Raw genomic sequence first — 20,023 nt, 5'->3', positions numbered from 1 at the left:
TACCGTTTTTTAAATGTATTTTTTATTTGGAGGGTTGGAGTACCCCCAATTGTCCCCATGTTGAGGAATAAGAGATTTGAAAGGTTTTAGATAAAACATGTCACCAATTACTGTTCCCAAAACAATAACAAATTCTCAGATCATTTACCTAATGGTGGTGCTCTAAACATGCACAAATTCCCCCTTTCCATGCGTACTAAATATTTAGACATTTGATGACATTGCATACATCTGATTTTAAATCTGCGGTTAGGGGGCACTTTGCAACCTGAGCTGAAGTGTGCTGAGAAGCCCTTAACATCATGGTTTAGTCACATTACCTGTAATTCACAGTCAAAATCAGCATGTTGCTGAACATTTACCACCGAATGAGTCTTAGAGCTGTCATGCCACACAATGTAAAATCCCAGAATGTTACGTTGGTCATCCTAATGAAGCACAACCGCAAAAAACATGAAAACATTTGAGAGAGAAAACGTAAACCTTCAAGTGATGCATTGTAGTTTTCCTCGTCAGGCACTCAGTGCTAATCCGCCTGGCTAACTCAAGCCACATTTTCTGCTCTCTGCACTTTCACAGTGGTCCCTGGGGCTAGTTGACATGACACAAATTTTCCGCTGTCAATAAAAAGATAAATAAATTATAAAATGGTGATTTCAAAATGACTCACAAGCATTAGGCTTGTTTTATTTTTTTTAACTGAAGGACCCTTAAGATGGCTGCAGCTAGAAATCATGCACTTTTACTATGGCAGCGGCTGAGGGGCCTGGGAGCAGCTGTGTGTGTGTGTGTGTGTGTGTGTGTGTGTGTGTGTGGACTAATAGGTTTATGTACTATATGCCTTATCTGTGCCAGTAGATTCACCATGTCTTCTGCATATCACAAACTAAGCCTTGCTTTTTCAGCAGCTTCATACATACAATTTCAAGACACCCCTTTCCCTATGTGTTATTTCATGGCAATACTAAACAATTTGGATGAGTTGAAATAATCCCAGTACTCTGGATAAGGTTCACAGCACAGGGAGTAGAGATAGGATACCATGCTGGATGAAATGATGGACAGGCTATCCAATCTTGGATCCTCCTTTTAAGAGTTGGAAACACATCTCCCCATCATGTTTTATTGTGTTGTTCCACTGTAACCAACACCTCCTATCCCAATCTGCTTTTCCTCCCTTGGTGCCACGGGTGTGAAAAACGGAAAGCCCAAACCTCACCGTGTGGGCCTCCTGGTCACTGTGGCAACCGTTCAAACATGGCAGCGGTTGGTGCTGGGTTAACTGCCAAATTTGTTGCATTGCTCCATCGGTTACCCCTCCAGTACCTTGTGCCATCAGTGGGGAGCCTGAAACACAGCAGGAAAGAGGAGGTGAGACGAGAAGGATGGATAGGAGGGGGAAAAGGGGGCAACCCAGGACCTTCTCTGAGGTCTCCAACCCACCACGTGTACGCTGGTTGGATCCAGAACACACCAGCGTTCCCCATGGTGTCTCTCCCAGCACGGCTCCAGCTGTTAGCAGCTTGTAAAAAAAAAACGTTTTATGACAGTGTATCTGTTATTTATTTATCACTCCTGAGTAAGAAACACAAGCAATTAGCTACAGTACACACAGTCTCCTGGCAGAGAGAGGGACGAGCTGCCAGGTTTCAACCACAAGATGACTTTCCACCACTGAGGCCTATTCGTCAAAGCAGCTCGGTCAATTAGCCTTCTTTCTTAACAATTGACCAGAGGTAACCAAGGGAAACGCCTGCTTTCCTTTAATCTGGCTCAACTTCCAGATACAGCTAAATCTTTGGTATATTTTCAAGGAGATACCAAAATAGTGAAATCAACCTCAATTTGAGATACTTAAGATTGGGGTTGACAATACATCAACAGAAACCCCTCTGCTGGCCTTAAATGGAAATGAGGCTTGTTGCCGTTAGGGAAGCACAGTAATATGCTGTTTACGTGGTTATTTTTGACTTGATTATTTGTAACTCCACAGTGTTTTAGGACATTCTTCCATCTATTGGGCGTTAGCCGTTGTTGTTATTGCCTGCATCTGCTGAAAACCAAACAATGACGGGTGGTCACCTTTCATCATGGTATGATGGGAATGGGAATGTATTTGGTAATGGGAAACGGTACAACAGCTTCGAGAAAAGTGACATCATTTGCTTTTAAACTTGTTTTCGGTACGTTTGCCAGGGGTGAAGCAAACCATCTGTGGCTGCTGGAGGGGGTCGTGGCTTTGGGGTATGGTTCAGTCCACTTTTGTTTACATGCTTGTGTTTTGTTTGGGTTTCAGGGCAATTTTTCGAGATGCGTGTTGCCTGACTGTCATTTCACAGTTATCGTGGTAGTTATCGTTGGATTCACAGACACAGATCATTTGGAGCTAAGGTCACTGAGAGCTGATCTATCCTCAAACAACTGTCTTTCTCTAATCTCTGCCCAATACTGTTCTGCAACCCCACACAGACACACAGACAGACACAGATAACTGTACAGATAATTACACCCATAGAGAACTCTGTTGTGCTAGCCCAGACCGTTCAGTTGCGCTATCTCACAGCTGTTTGCTGAGGACGGTGAGGTCTCTCTGCATAAATTTCACTGATATCACCTCCATCAGAGAGCCATAAAGCTGATTTATTACAAATACAGCTCTCTTGTGTTTACTGCGCACATTCTTGGGCCTGCAACATCTTTCAAAGTGAGCACTTGCAGGTGCTCCGGCTCAGTCTCTGTGGGGCAGACTGGAATAGAAACTCAGTGTGGAAGACAGAAGGGGGAAGAGAAAGAGAGAGGAGATAACAAAGGAAGGTGGTGGGGCAAGAAAACATGGCAGCCATTACTGTGGTGATTTAGCTGGAGCTGAGGTGATAAGGATAATGCACTAAAGTGTTGAGTTACTTTCTGTCCCCACTTTCAGCTTCCCAAGAATAAATCTGGAGCTGGGCTGAAGGGTATTTTTCCTAATAGCCCAGAAGCAGATGACACGTTAACATTCCCCATTAGTCAGGGTGTTCACAGGGAATAGCAGGCTAGCTAGCTGTAGCCATCAGTAGTTTAGCTGTAGTAGTACCAGAGGTAAAGAGGGCTAGCTAGCTAACTTTAGTTAGCAGTAGTTTAGTTGTAGTATCACCAGAAGGTTAGCCATCCTTTTTTATCATCATCCATCATTGTCTTTTACCTCCCAAATGTAGAGGTACACCTCTGTAAATCATTCATTTGAACTGGTGCCTGTGCTGCTTGATTTCAAACCAAAATGAAAATGGATAGCCCTAACATCATACAGCCTCAAAATGGAGGCCAGTTGACTGCACTGACCTGGTCGGGAGAATCTCAATTTTCCCTCAGGTCGCTATATCTGTACTGTCTCTTTATCTCACCTCTTTTTCTGATAATGACACTGCAGAAAAGGCTAGAGAGGGAGAGAAGACATCTTGGCTCTGCTTGTGGAACCTTAAGTAGTTCAACAATAATAAGCGAGAGGACAGAGAGACGAGAAATGTGAGACATTCCAGAAATGCGAGGGAGCTGCTGGCTTTGTGGATACAGCGGGAGATTGACCAAACCTAACACCAGGAACTCTGACCCGCTGATCTGCATCTTTGTGTCTCTCTGCTCTGCCCTAAGTACCTCACACAGCCCCCCCTCCCTCTCTCTCTCTCTCTCTCTCTCTCTCTCTCTCTCTCTCTCTCTCTCTCTCACACACACACAGTATCAAAAGCATATGGCTTGCTGAATGCGAGTGAGAATAAGGAGGAGAGATTCTTCTGGCAACATCTCCGCACACAAAGCAAGGGAGAGAGTTGTTGATTACCTTGAGGGTCAGCAGTCACTGGAAAGAGAAGAGTAGAACAGCAGGAGCTCCAGATTTTCTGGCTTGTGAAGAGAGAGGAAAGATTATGAGGAAATCACTCACTTTGATGGAAGCCTTTTAGCAAACTTGTCAGCTATAAATGTGTTCATTTTTGCATCAGACAGGCTCCCACTCATCCCACTTCTTCGCCATTTTTCTTCTCTCTCTCTCTTCCCCTTCTCTTTTCCTCTCTCTTCATTTGGGCAATCTTTTGTTGCTGAATGAAAAAAAATCCCACTGAAATTTTAGACTGGATTTGGCCTAATGAAATATGGATCAACCCCTACAAACACATTCATTAATTATAATAATTATATTTCACATTTCCTGTTGCTGCAGGATTATTTTTCTGTTGTTGCAAACTGCCTCAGATTAAGATTTTACATCTGTATAAAGATGAGTAACAGCTACCGTAAACAGTACAATTGTTCTTTAAAGCACCTGTTTTGTCCACTGTGTCAAGCTCTCTGTTTGTTTACACACGCACGCACACACACACACACACACACACGCGCGCACACAAAGCAACATGTAAACAGATATACCCACAAACGTCCTACCGCTGGTCACAATCTGGCCTGTGTTTACTTCCCAGCATTTATTCACGGGGTGGAAATATTTATCCTTGATGAAGCATGCATTTATCCTGCTTTTTTCTCCCCGACCACAACCTCTAAAATCAAATAAACGAGAGAGCTGTATTCTTTTCTTCATGAAATCCCATCAAGAGGAATGTCTGGAAATCCATGTCCTACTCCTCCATCATCCCCTGTTCCCCTCATTACCCAACATGTTGTTCCTATTACGCCTCTACATCTTTTATTTTTATCAAGATAAATGTGCTGAGAAATCATTTCATATTCCTCTTTTGCTTATTGCCTGCTCAAACAAGGGTTCACTAAACTGAACCAATTTGCTGCGTGGTTGTGGTGTTGGAGGTATTCTCTCAGAGCATATTGCTTTGACTTCATAAAGGCTGTACATGAACAGACGTACTGAGCTTTGTTGGCTTTTTCAAACATAAGGAGTAGTTTACTTGGCTTTCATTAAGGATGGAACACAAGCCGGACGACTTTACGAAGTTACAGAGAGCACAGGCGGCTGGTGGCACCTTCATTGGGGAGGACGGGCTCATGGTAATGGCTGGAACAAAATAAATGGAATGGTATCGAACACATAAAACACATGGTTTACATGTTGTTGATACCATTCCATTTACTCCATTCCAGCCATTACTAGGAGCCTTCCTCCCCTCAGCAGCCTCCTGTGAAAAGAGGGAAGAAATACCATCTGTAAATATACCTATCAATCACAATCCAGACCAGAGAGGAAGAAGGAGAATCTGTGTTCTATAAGAATTTGCATTGAAATAAACAAAGGGGCCACATATCCCTCCAAAGTCACAGATTAACAAGTGACTTTCTTTCTTCAAAACAGTTATATTTATTCCAATTCTTTTAACAGCAACCCAGCTAGCAAACTCAATATCGTCTGATATATCTGGAAGTTAAACACCTCTGTTTAGCAATGACACGAAAGGGGCCCCAGTTGAGCTCATTGGGGGGTCCCTGGGAGCTGAAATGGCGAGGGCCTGCAACGGAGACTCCAGGGGAACCAGCCAGTGTCCTTCATCACGGCTGTCCACACAGAGCTGGGTGAAACGGGGGAAAAAGAAAAAAACAATTAGCCAGTGTGTGAACAAGCCCTTGTTTATTGACTTTCTGAGGAAACTTTATTAACCTGCCCAGCCTTGAATGGAAGACACCTGCTGTTCGCACTTAGGCTGTCATTACCACTGTGGAGGGAGCAGGGAGGGTCCCAGTGATGCTCGCTGCAGCCTGCTGTTCCTTTGTCCCATGCCCGTCATCCAGCAATTGAGCACTACGATGGTTACAATGAGATTGCACTTTGTTGGGTATCGTCGCTAAGCTGACAGACCTTTTTCCCCTCACTTGTCGGCAATCAAATTACAGCAGACAACCCCACTGACTCTGGTTTTGTTCATTTTGTCTGTCCGTAAAAATAGGCAGAGTGCTCTCCATGATTGACTTTTGTGAGGTTGCCGTTGGTGAAGTGGGTGATTGTGAAAGAATCATATTCGGACAATACGGATACAGAAACAATTTTAAAAGCAAAGAGACCAGGACGGACACATTGAGTCATTGTGGCTCAAGTGAAGTGGCAGGGTGCATGGGGATTTCACACAAAAATATTGACCGAGGTAAAAACTTAAATTTAGCATTATTGTCCCCCCCCCCCACCCTTTTATTTAAACGTTCCCCTTAAAAAAAACTCATATTGCTGAGCAACAGTTGCCCATGCCAGCAAAGTCGGTGGTGAGCTCACCCCTAAGAGGGACAGAAACATTGCAGTCTGTCCCTCCCAGGGCAGCGTGGAATGGGTAAGTCCTCCCAGTGAGTGACACTTCCTCTAAAGTGCATGTGTCAATGGCTAACTTTCAGCAGGACAGATAAAACACGACAGCCTGGCTTTTATCGTCCCTCCAGGGCTCAGGGACCAGAGATACTAGCCATTACAAGGACAGCACTGAGGCGAGTGTGGATGCGTGGGCTTTAGCATATCCGCAGCTAAACAGACACTGTGTGAGTGTGTGTGACCATTCTGCATGCACTAAAGTCTCTTTATATACAGTATGAGTGTCTATTTATTGACTTGTTCTTGTTCGGGAAATGAGGTAACTGGAAACCAAGAGTGGTCTACAACCAAACATTCACAAATATACAAGCAGTGGAGATCCAAATATGTAACCTGGCCAAGGCTGAGACCCAAAACATGTGAACCATGTGAGGTTCATGGTTCAATGTAAATCGCAGTATCTAGTGGCACACCACGTCATTTCAAAGTAGATAATTGGGTAATATTTGGTTGAGATGTTGATCAATGAGATTACAACCGACACTATATATACAAAGGTGGTGGACACCCCTTCAAATGAGTTGATTCTACTATTTCAGCCACACCCATTGCTGACAGGTGTATAAAATCGAGCACACCGCCATGCAATCTCCATAGACAAACATTGGCAGTAGAATGGCCTTACTGAAGAGCTCAGTTACTTTCAAAGTGGCACCGCCATAGGATGCCACCTTTCCAAATAGTCAGTTCGTCATATTTCTGCCCTGCTAGAGCTGCCCCGGGTCAACTCTAAGTGCTGTTATTGTGAAGTGGAAACGTCTAGGAGTAACAGTGGCTCAGCCACGAAGTGTCGCTGATGGAGATAGCTATCGTTTTACGATCCCGTAACCAATTGTGCTATTGTGTATGTTTTTTTGCGTTATTTGTAACTTATTTTGTACATAATGTTTGTGTCACCGTGTCTTATGACCGAAAAGAGCTTCTAGATATCAGGACAGCGATTACTCACACTGTACTGGAGGAACAAAGAGTCAGACGGGAAGGATTTACTTCAGAGGCCCAACAAGGCCCTCATCCCCATCATTTTCAGGAGAAAAAGTCAGAGGTATCGGGGACGATCCATCACAGAGAGGGTAATCTACATTTACCATCAGTCCTATTAGCCAACGTACTATCAATCGATAACAAAATAGACTACAATCACGTACATCCAACCAACGGGACGTTAAAAGCTGTAATATCTTATATTGTTGTGGCTTTTTTGGCAGGATAGAACAGCAGCCTCTGGTAAGACAAGGGCAATGCATATTTGTAAACAACAGCTGGTGCACGAAATCAAAGGAAGTCTCAAGGTTTTGCTCGATATAAGACTAATTTCACTGTGGATATACAGTGCCTTGCGAAAGTATTCGGCCCCCTTGAACTTTGCGACCTTTTGCCACATTTCAGGCTTCAAACATAAAGATATAAAACTGTATTTTTTTGTGAAGAATCAACAACAAGTGGGACACAATCATGAAGTGGAACGACATTTATTGGATATTTCAAACTTTTTTAACAAATTAAAAACTTAAAAATTGGGCGTGCAAAATTATTCAGCCCCCTTAAGTTAATACTTTGTAGCGCCACCTTTTGCTGCGATTACAGCTGTAAGTCGCTTGGGGTATGTCTCTATCAGTTTTGCACATCGAGAGACTGAATTTTTTCCCCATTCCTCCTTGCAAAACAACTCGAGCTCAGTGAGGTTGGATGGAGAGCATTTGTGAACAGCAGTTTTCAGTTCTTTCCACAGATTCTCGATTGGATTCAGGTCTGGACTTTGACTTGGCCATTCTAACACCTGGATATGTTTATTTTTGAACCATTCCATTGTAGATTTTGCTTTATGTTTTGGATCATTGTCTTGTTGGAAGACAAATCTCCGTCCCAGTCTCAGGTCTTTTGCAGACTCCATCAGGTTTTCTTCCAGAATGGTCCTGTATTTGGCTCCATCCATCTTCCCATCAATTTTAACCATCTTCCCTGTCCCTGCTGAAGAAAAGCAGGCCCAAACCATGATTCTGCCACCACCATGTTTGACAGTGGGGATGGTGTGTTCAGGGTGTTGCTTTTACGCCAAACATAACATTTTGCATTGTTGCCAAAAAGTTCAATTTTGGATTCATCTGACCAGAGCACCTTCTTCCACATGTTTGGTGTTTCTCCCAGGTGGCTTGTGGCAAACTTTAAACAACACTTTTTATGGATATCTTTAAGAAATGGCTTTCTTCTTGCCACTCTTCCATAAAGGCCAGATTTGTGCAATATACGACTGATTGTTGTCCTATGGACAGAGTCTCCCACCTCAGCTGTAGATCTCTGCAGTTCATCCAGAGTGATCATGGGCCTCTTGGCTGCATTTCTGATCAGTCTTCTCCTTGTATGAGCTGAAAGTTTAGAGGGACGGCCAGGTCTTGGTAGATTTGCAGTGGTCTGATACTCCTTCCATTTCAATATTATCGCTTGCACAGTGCTCCTTGGGATGTTTAAAGCTTGGGAAATCTTTTTGTATCCAAATCCGGCTTTAAACTTCTTCACAACAGTATCTCGGACCTGCCTGGTGTGTTCCTTGTTCTTCATGATGCTCTCTGCGCTTTTAACGGACCTCTGAGACTATCACAGTGCAGGTGCATTTATACGGAGACTTAAATACAATCCACCTGTGTGTAATTATCATCATTCGTCATTTAGGTCAACATTGGATCATTCAGAGATCCTCACTGAACTTCTGGAGAGAGTTTGCTGCACTGAAAGTAAAGGGGCTGAATAATTTTGCACGCCCAATTTTTCAGTTTTTGATTTGTTAAAAAAGTTTGAAATATCCAATATATGTCATTCCACTTCATGATTGTGTCCCACTTGTTTTTGATTCTTCACAAAAAAATACAGTTTTATATCTTTATGTTTTAATTCTGAAATGTGGCAAAAGGTCGCAAAGTTCAAGGGGGCCGAATACTTTCGCAAGGCACTGTATGTAAACTTCCGACTTCAACTGTAAACCAGAAGCCATGGATTACAGGCAACATCTGCACTGAGCTAAAGGGTAGAGCTGCCGCTTTCAAGGAGCGGGACTCTAACTCGGAAGCTTATAAGAAATCCCTCTATGCCCTCCGACGAACCATCAAACAGCTAAAGCGTCAATACAGGACTAAGATTGAATCGTACAACAACGTCTGTGCCACTGACTTAGTCTGGCTTTAATTCCAGTTTGTCTACAAATGAATAATTGATATGTTGGATTCACGTCTCCATCTTAACCAAAAGTTAAATAATAGGACAAAATCAAATCAAATCAAACGTTAAATACCCTTTAAATAAAGTTTGATTTGATTTAGTCATTTTTGGTTGAGGTGCCCTCATAACAGTTTCAATTTGTCAGGACTTGGACTCTACAAGGTGTCGACAGTTTTCCACAGGGTTGCTGGCCCATGTTGACTCCAATGCTTCCCACAGTTGTGTCAAGTTGGCTGGATGTCCTTTGGCTGGTGGACCATACTTGATACACATTGGAAACGGTTGAGCGTAAAAAAAAAACAGCAGCGTTGCAGTTCTTGACACAAACCCGTGCGCCTGGCACCTACTACCATACCCTGTTCAATGGCACTTCAACCGTTTGTCTTCCCCATTCACCCTCTGAATGGTACACATACACAATCCATGTCTCATTTGTCTCAAGGCTTAAAAATCCTTCTTTAGCCTGCCTCTTCCCCTTCATCTACACTGTTTGAAGTGGATTTAACAAGTGACACCAATTAGGGATCATACCTTTCACCTGGATTCACCTTGTCAGTCTTTGTCATGGAAAGAGCAGATGTTCCTAATGTTTTGTACACTCAGTGTATATGAAAGTAGTTTAGTGCTCAAAAAAGAGGTTAAATATGGGGAAGAAATAGATAGATCAAGAAAATATATCTTCTGTCTTTCAGATATAGGACAGATACTTCCAAACAAACTTGTTTGTATGAATATGTTACTCAATGTGTTTCTATAGGCTGAGAGCAGTAAAGGCAAACTTCAAAGTTGAATGAAATTGTTTCATATTTTTTCTTATACCCACAGGGGTCCTAACATTTTTAATCAATAGAAAAATGATCCATGGTATGACCGTCGTAAAACACCCCCCCCCAGGGCTTAGACTTTTATTACCCGCCTCTGCTTGTGGAGAGTTTGCGTTGTTAATTAGTTATGGAATGAAGATCTTTTGAACGCCCTCTAAGGGCTCCTTCATACATACTGTAGCTGCTATAGACAGATTAATAGATATTGCTGGGCAACGTGAAAGAGCGGTCTGCAAATTCTGCCTTGATGCCGAGTCATTAACAATGTAAAGGCTCAACGAAACAATATTGTTATCCGTTTAAATGGAAAATATAATAATATATCTATACATATAACTTAAATTACATCTTAGCATTCAGTTATGTTGGTTATGGGAACAAAAATACAGTTCATTGTGGATTGTGGTTATGAAAAAAGCTGTATATCAAAAATAGCATAGATACAGGGTTGGAGGAGACATTGAACCTTTTAGGGACTTGGAAGTCTACAATATATGTATGCTATTGTTCAGTGTTCACTCCCATGTGCTAACTATAGCAGATTTGTAAGTCATGCTTCTGATCTGATCTCAACCTTCTGCTAAATGAACCAACATACGTGTATTCTAGTCTTCAGAGGGCATTCATTGGTATTATAGTTTACAGAGGCCGCCCCCCATCCCTTCTCAATCCTCCTATTCGTCCTCCACTCCCAACAGTATTGTGGTGAGAGTCTGCTTACCAGCTCCCTCAAGTGAAGCAGCAGACAGCTCAGTGTAGCTCAGAGCCGCCCATATATAAAAATAGATATTATATCAAAGTCATGGACGATTCGCTGCTCTCTGTCCATCTCTGCACTCACTCATGTGTTTCACTTTTGACTGGTCCCTCTTTCTGTGGTGCTTTTCAAGAGGAACCCCTTTGAGACACGTAGCTCCAGTGGGACTGGGGACAGGCAGCCGGCCAGCTTCCAGGGTAAACATATAATCATCCCTCGGACGGCTATAATTATATCTGGGACGTGAAGGAACAGAAGGGTGTGTGAGGGAAGGAAACCATGCAGGCAGGCAGATACACAGTAGCTAGCAAGAGGTGGGTGAGTCCAACATACGTTTAATATTTGTTTTCTACTCTGAAGTAAAGATGGGCTGGTGTTTGGGGAGACCTGACGATAGGGGTTGATGGAAAGGAAGGATGAAAGGTTGTGGGGCTGCTGCTCGCTAGCTTTGTTTTGAGCTGGGGCTATTTTTGGTAAACATGAACACATACATATGCATGTACATGTGCCAAATACAAATAGATGCACATAGACACACACACACACACACACACACACACACACACACAACCAGACACTCAGACAGATACACATACACACTTAGGCACACATCTTGAATGCACGCATGTCCCCATCCACACATTATCACAGAAAACAGTGGATGGTTTAAGGGCTGAGATGGGGAGCTTGCTTCAGGCCTGTTCTTTAATCCACCATCTCTCAATGGAGAATTTATCCTGTATGAAGTCTGAGGAGCTTTTAATGCGGTCGACAAACTAGCATGCTCTGTGGTCACCTACCATTCAAACGGCCCTCGCTGAAGACAAATTGATTACAGCTCCTGGTTGGAAAATCAAATTACTTCCAGGATATCTTATCTGTAATTGAAATTGAATTTGTTGGCATTGCGGGAAACTGAGCAACCAAAATGGACTGTATCCATAAATACCTGCTTTTCTTTGTGTCACCTGACTCTGTTTGAAACCAGCCAAGCCTCTGTCTTTTATGTGATAGTTCCCCTCTAATTTTCTTCCTCTTTGGTGCCCCGAGGTGGATTGGGTGGGAGAAGGTGACGTCACACCGTTTACACAAATTCCAGATGAATATAAAAAAACACAAAACAATTCTCCATGAAACAGTGGAAACTCTAATAAGTTATAGGAAGTGATTAGTTGACAATTAAACTACCTTAGCCACCCCATACCCCACCCTCCTTTCTCACCCATCTCTGCTCCCCCTCCCTCCCTTTTTCCAGTGGTAGCGAGCGGAGCTAGGTAAGAGCTAGGCAAGGGCTTGTCTCCGGGGCCACAGGTTGATCCATTAGAGGTACTGGGGACATGAGACGAAGGTTGAGGCTACAGCTGAGGTCAGGAGAAGGCACGTTAATCACAGCTATCCTGTCAACAACAAAGAGGGAGCCGTAATAACACCACACTGCTATTACAGGCAGGGAGAGGTGTCAGAGGAGAATGAGACACAAACTGATTATGTAATTTCAGTCAAATACTCGAAGGGGGAAGAAAAAAACTCAAGTGGCACATTTTGTTACTTAAGTATCATGTAATTACAATCATGGAGGTGTTAGCGGAAAGATCCCTACCCCCCAAATGAAAATGCTTAACATTTGAGGCAACTTGCTAATCTGCCCCACCCGTTGCTAAATATACAGTGCCTTGCGAAAGTTGTAACGGTTTTCTTCGTGAGAAGGAGAGTCGGACCAAAATGCGGCGTGTCTATTGCAATCCATGTTTAATGAAGTAACACACTAAACACAAACACTACCAAAACAATAAACTTAACGAAAACCGAAACAGCCTATACTTGTGTAACCTAACAAAGAACAATGACACTAAAGACAATCACCCACGACAAACTCAAAGAATATGGCTGCCTAAATATGGTTCCCAATCAGAGACAACGATAAACACCTGCCTCTGATTGAGAACCACTTCAGACAGCCATAGACTTAGCTAGAACACCCCACTAGCTACAATCCCCATAAATACACACCACAAACAAAAACCCATGCCACACCCTGGCCTGACCAAATAAATAAAGATAAACACAAAATACTTTGACCAGGGTGTGACAGAACCCCCCCCCCCTAAGGTGCGGACTCCCGAACGCACCTCAAAACAATAGGGAGGGTCCGGGTGGGCGTCTGTCCATGGTGGCGGCTCCGGCGCGGGACGTGGAACCCACTCAATCAATGTCTTAGTCCCTTCTCCTCGCGTCCCTGGATAGTCCACCCTCGCCGCCGACCATGGCCTAGTAGTCCTCACCCAGAACCCCACTGGACTGAGGAGCAGATCGGGACTGAGGGGCAGCTCGGGACTGAGGCAGCTCGGGACTGAGGGGAAGCTCAGGAGTGAGAGGAAGCTCAGGAGTGAGAGGAAGCTCAGGAGTGAGAGGAAGCTCAGGCAGGTTGATGAATCTACCAGATCCAGGCTGGCTGGTGGTTTCGGCAGATCCTGGCTGACTGGCAGATCCTGGCTGACTGGCAGATCTGGAAGAGTCTGGTCGACTGGCAGATCTGGTCGACTGGCAGATCTGGAAGAGTCTGGTCGACTGGCAGATCTGGAAGAGTCTGGTCGACTGGCAGATCTGGAAGAGTCTGGTCGACTGGCAGATCTGGAAGAGTCTGGTCGACTGGCAGATCTGGAAGAGTCTGGTCGACTGGCAGATCTGGAAGAGTCTGGTCGACTGGCAGATCTGGAAGAGTCTGGTCGACTGGCAGATCTGGAAGAGTCTGGTCGACTGGCAGATCTGGAAGAGTCTGGTCGACTGGCAGATCTGGAAGAGTCCATAATGACTGGCTGCTCCTTGATGACTGGCAGCTCTGGCTGCTCCATGCTGACTGGCTGCTCCATGCTGACTGGCAGCTCTGGCTGCTCCATGCTGACTGGCTGCTCCATGCTGACTGGCAGCTCTGGCTGCTCCATGCTGACTGGCTGCTCTGGCTGCTCCATGCTGACTGGCTGCTCTGGCTGCTCCATGCTGACTGGCTGCTCCATGCTGACTGGCTGCTCCATGCTGACTGGCGGCCCTGGCTGCTCCATGCTGACTGGCGGCCCTGGCTGCTCCATGCTGACTGGCAGCTCTGGCGGCTCCTTGCAGACTGGCAGCTCCTTGCAGACTGGCAGCTCCTTGCAGACTGGCAGCTCCTTGCAGACTGGCAGCTCCTTGCAGACTGGCAGCTCTTTGCAGACTGGCAGCTCTTTGCAGACTGGCAGCTCTATGCTAACTGGCAGCTCTTTGCAAACTGGCAGCTCTTTGCAAACTGGCAGCTCTTTGCAAACTGGCAGCTCTTTGCAAACTGGCAGCTCTTTGCAAACTGGCAGCTCTTTGCAAACTGGCAGCTCTTTGCAAACTGGCAGTTCTGAACAGGCGGGAGACTCCGGCAGCGCTGTAGAGAAGGAAGGCTCTAACAGCGCTAAACAGGCGGGAGACTCCGACAGCGCTGGAGAGGAGGAGGGCTCCGACAGCGCTGGACAGGCGAGGCGCACTGTAGGCCTGATGCGTGGTGCGGGCACTGGTGGTACTGGGCCGAGGACACGCACAGGAAGCCTGGTGCGGGGAGCTGCTACCGGAGGGCTGGGGTGTGGAGGTGGTACTGGAAAAACCGGACCGTGCAGGCGCACTGGAGCTCTTGAGCACCGAGCCTGCCCAACCTTACCTGGTTGAATGCTCACGGTCGCCCTGCCAGTGCGGCGAGGTGGAATAGCCCGCACTGGGCTATGCAGGTGAACCGGAGACACCGAGCGCAAGGCTGGTGCCATGTAAGCCGGCCCAAGGAGACGCACTGGGGACCAGCTGCGTAGAGCCGGCTTCATGGCATTAGGCTCGACGCTCAATCTAGCCCGGCCGACACGCGGAGCTGGAATATACCGCACCGGGCTATGCACCCGCACTGGAGACACCGTGCGCACCACTGCATAACACGGTGCCTGTCCGGTCTCTCTAGCCCCCCGGTAAGCACAGGGAGTCTGCCCAGGTCTCCTACCTGGCGTAGCCATACTCCCTGTTAGCCCCCCCCCAAGAAATTTTTGGGGCTGCCTCTCGGGCTTCCTTGCCAGCCGTGTTCCCTCATATCGCCGGCTCCTCTCTCCGGCTGCCTCTGCTCTCCTAAGTGCCTCCACCTGTTCCCATGGGAGGCGATCTCTTCCAGCCAGTATCTCCTCCCAAGTGTAACAGCCCTTGCCATCTAAAACATCCTCCCATGTCCATTCCTCTTTACGCTGCTGTTGCTGCCTGTTGACACGCTGCTTGGTCCGTTGGTGGTGGGTGATTCTGTAACGGTTTTCTTCGTGAGAAGGAGAGTCAGACCAAAATGCGGCGTGTCTATTGCAATCCATGTTTAATGAAGTAACACACTAAACACAAACACTACGAAAACAATAAACTTAACGAAAACCGAAACAGCCTATACTTGTGTAACCTAACAAAGAACAATGACACTAAAGACAATCACCCACGACAAACTCAAAGAATATGGCTGCCTAAATATGGTTCCCAATCAGAGACAACGATAAACACCTGCCTCTGATTGAGAACCACTTCAGACAGCCATAGACTTAGCTAGAACACCCCACTAGCTACAATCCCCATAAATACACACCACAAACAAAAACCCATGCCACACCCTGGCCTGACCAAATAAATAAAGATAAACACAAAATACTTTGACCAGGGTGTGACAAAAGTATTCGGCCCCCTTGAATTTTGCGACCTTTTGCCACATTTCAGGCTTCAAACATAAAGATATAAAACTTTATTTTTTTGTGAAGAATCAACAACAAGTGGGACACAATCATGAAGTGGAACGACATTTATTGGATATTTCAAACTTTTTTAACAAATCAAAAACTGAAAAATTGGGCGTGCAAAATTATTCAGCCCCTTTACTTTCAGTGCAGCAAACTCTCTCCAGAAGTTCAGTGAGGATCTCTGAATGATCCAATGTTGACCTAAATGACTAATGATGATAAATACAATCCACCTGTGTGTAATCAAGTCTCCGTATAAATGCACCTGCACTGTGATAGTCTCAGAGGTCCGTTAAAAGCGCAGAGAGCATCATGAAGACCAAGGAACACACCAGGCAGGTCCGAGATACTGTTGTGAAGAAGTTTAAAGCCGGATTTGGATACAAAAAGATTTCCCAAGCTTTAAACATCCCAAGGAGCACTGTGCAAGCGATAATATTGAAATGGAAGGGGTATCAGACCAATGCAAATCTACCAAGACCTGGCCGTCCCTCTAAACTTTCAGCTCATACAAGGAGAAGACTGATCAGAGATGCAGCCAAGAGGCCCATGATCACTCTGGATGAACTGCAGAGATCTACAGCTGAGGTGGGAGACTCTGTCCATAGGACAACAATCAGTCGTATATTGCACAAATCTGGCCTTTATGGAAGAGTGGCAAGAAGAAAGCCATTTCTTAAAGATATCCATAAAAAGTGTTGTTTAAAGTTTGCCACAAGCCACCTGGGAGACACACCAAACATGTGGAAGAAGGTGCTCTGGTCAGATGAAACCAAAATTGAACTTTTTGGCAACAATGCAAAACGTTATGTTTGGCGTAAAAGCAACACAGCTGAACACACCATCCCCACTGTCAAACATGGTGGTGGCAGCATCATGGTTTGGGCCTGCTTTTCTTCAGCAGGGACAGGGAAGATGGTTAAAATTGATGGGAAGATGGATGGAGCCAAATACAGGACCATTCTGGAAGAAAACCTGATGGAGTCTGCAAAAGACCTGAGACTGGGACGGAGATTTGTCTTCCAACAAGACAATGATCCAAAACATAAAGCAAAATCTACAATGGAATGGTTCAAAAATAAACATATCCAGGTGTTAGAATGGCCAAGTCAAAGTCCAGACCTGAATCCAATCGAGAATCTGTGGAAAGAACTGAAAACTGCTGTTCACAAATGCTCTCCATCCAACCTCACTGAGCTCGAGCTGTTTTGCAAGGAGGAATGGGAAAAAAATTCAGTCTCTCGATGTGCAAAACTAATAGAGACATACCCCAAGCGACTTACAGCTGTAATCGCAGCAAAAGGTGGCGCTACAAAGTATTAACTTAAGGGGGCTGAATAATTTTGCACGCCCAATTTTTAAGTTTTTAATTTGTTAAAAAAGTTTGAAATATCCAATAAATGTCGTTCCACTTCATGATTGTGTCCCACTTGTTGTTGATTCTTCACAAAAAAATACAGCTTTATATCTTTATGTTTGAAGCCTGAAATGTGGCAAAAGGTCGCAAAGTTCAAGGGGGCCGAATACTTTCGCAAGGCACTGTATATGTCTCATTTATGTTTTGCCTTCACCAAGGCACTCTGGTATTCCTTTTCATGTGTATAATTGGTAACCTCTTAGATAACTACTGTCTTTTGAATAACTGTCACTACTACTGTACAGTATGACCTAACAATGGTCTAACGTTTTCAGTACCGAATGTCTAACCTTTGCGTTAAACTCTCCCTAGTTTATAAATAATCAGAGAAGTAGCCTAGCAGGAAAAACTTGGAAGGAAATGTTGCCTCCCTCTTTCAATTTATGAGAGAAGAAGTAATGTTGGGAAGAAGAGCCAGACTGGTTTAAATCCCCAGAGGTCATTAACTCTTGGTGGTCGTGATAAACATGGAGAGAACGTTCTCTCTCTCTGTCTCTCTCTTTCTCTCGCTCTCTTTTTCTCTCCAGTTTAGCCAGTGAAAATGTGTTGTTTCAAGCTTCAGTAACAAAAACACAAGACTTTCCCGTAGTGACCAGACCGTGACCCCACCTAGGGTCACCTTACTGAGCAACGGACATGTTTAGATTTCTCCCTCCAAAAGAAAACATAATTACGACTTAAGAGTAGATTTAGCTTTTGCCTCAGGTCCGTGTCTCGGAGCTTATAGCTACATCCCCCATCTAGGACCAGCACCCTTAGACCTGACCTTCAACCTCATGACCCTAACCAAATGACTCACACGCACGTCTGCAAACACACACAAAAAACACACTATAGAAGTATACATTTGCATATTCTTATACCACCATCTACTAGTTCAACTACTGTTGTTATTTTTTATTCCTTGTTTCTGGACTCTATTTCTACTGCTGTTGTTGTCTGACACTCTCAGGCTGGTAATAGGAACGCATCCAACTGAAACCAGAGACAATTTGTTTTGGTCTAACCATTATTCCATTTCCCAAAAGCTATGCCTCTCCCTTCTCTCTTCCGCCCCTCTTTGCATCTCTTGCCAAGAAATAAAAGGCATAACTTTAGACATTGTTATACAAAGCAGCTGGCCAATTAAAGTTTCTCCAACAAACATACCCACATTTACATTCAGTATCTATTCCTAATCACAAACCACAGGCCATTTAGGGTGCCCTGGGGCCAGAACAGAGCCCTCCTCTACCCGCTTAGAGCAGAGGGAGCAGTGGAGGAATGAATAATGGAGGAAGTTGAGTGGCTACAGTCAGCCTCAGGCAGGAAGTGACATCAGCTCCATGACGCTAAGCAGGAGTTGTTTAGAATCTGGCTCAAATTATTTTTGGAGAGGAACAAAAAACGAGAGAGAGAGAAAGAGGGAAAAGAGAAAAGTAATTTGATTACAGCAATTGCCCTCAGCAGCATTTCCAATTCTAAACAAGAAATAAACATATCTGAAGGGATAGGTTTTCACCCTCATTCTCAATGAGGCTGACATGACATTGATAAACACTGCTTTAATCGCTAGAAGCAACACATACAATTAATCTCATTGGCCACCTAAGTAAATAAGTAAACATTTTAGTTCTGTCTGCATAGCTGCTAGCAAGGCTACACACACAATCAAACAGTATTGATTCTAATAAAGCTGAAGCTGATGCTTATTTTGAATGGCCAACAGCATTGACCGATTCCCTCGTCCTTTGACTTATTGGCAGAGCTTATGTTTAAGCTTGCATCTGTCTAAACTAATGTACCAATTACATAGAAAGTAAACACAAATCACCAGGCTGCCAGGTCCACCACACCACAGCAACTACATGTGAGACAACCAAATTAGCTGCCTGCTTGGGAACCTCTTAATGTCTGCGTCCACCTTCACCTTATGGATCCCTCCCGGACGAGCCACCAGAAGGAGGGAATAAGGGGGAAAAAAGGCATAAAGCTCAGGGGCACAATGACCTGCCTGGGGAGAAGAGGAGGAAGACCCAGGGGTGAGGAGCACACAGCGCAGCCGGGCCCAGGCCTCGTAAAAGATCTGCAGCCGGCTGGGCCGAGGGGGAGGAAGAAGGCAATTAAGACCTACTACAAGTCGCCTGCCTACACAACAGGCACCAGCTGACTTTTATCATGTCAAGGAATAACTAAACACAGGATAAATTCTGAAGGAGAGGAGAGAGGAGGAAGGGAAGAGAGAAGGAGGGAGGTGAGGGTGTATGTTAGAGGGGGGGGGGGGGGGGGGGGGTTACGGCTCACCAGACCACCGCTGAGGAAAGGGGCAGGCCATCTAGACAGATGACTTCCTACTGCAGTCTGGTTATCCCCCAGAGGCCCAACAAGAACCTCATAAAGAGCTCCTCATTAAGACAAACCCTTTTATAGGATCTTAATGAGTCTAGGCTACAAAAAGAAGAGAGAGAACGAAGGGAGGGAGAGAGAGAGAGAGAGGACTAGGAGAGAGCGAGAAAGAGAGGGAGAGGAATAAAGAGAGAGAGAGTCTTACCACCTTGGGGTCACTAACTGTCCCTCCACTCCTTTCAAAGCTCTCTGTCTTTCAACCCACAGCTAAGTTATCAGTCACATCCATCCTGAAAGATGGGGTAAAAGAATGGAGGTACAGTACCGCACAATGAACATTTGAACTACAAATGATCTTATCAGTCATAAATAATGAACGGCCACCACAATTTTTTTTTTTATCATAATGCCGATAGCGTAGTCCCAACC

The 20,023-nt window shown here is 44.9% G+C and overlaps 1 long non-coding RNA gene across 1 annotated transcript; it reads right to left on the bottom strand.

Moving 5' to 3' along the window:
- On the bottom strand, positions 1 to 4,019 carry LOC118941375 (uncharacterized). Its single transcript, XR_005037605.2, has 2 exons — positions 3,818 to 4,019; positions 1 to 1,347 (listed from the first exon to the last, which is right to left on the bottom strand). It is a non-coding gene; the product is annotated as an uncharacterized LOC118941375 (long non-coding RNA).
- Positions 4,020 to 20,023: the final 16,004 nt, after the last annotated feature.

This window comes from Oncorhynchus mykiss, chromosome 19 (assembly GCF_057628025.1).
Source record: "Oncorhynchus mykiss isolate SJ-2025 chromosome 19, ASM5762802v1, whole genome shotgun sequence".
NCBI classification, from domain to species: Eukaryota; Metazoa; Chordata; class Actinopteri; order Salmoniformes; family Salmonidae; genus Oncorhynchus; species Oncorhynchus mykiss.
The sequence above is the reverse complement of the archived record's forward strand: the minus strand, read 5'-3'. Positions and strand labels throughout refer to the sequence as shown.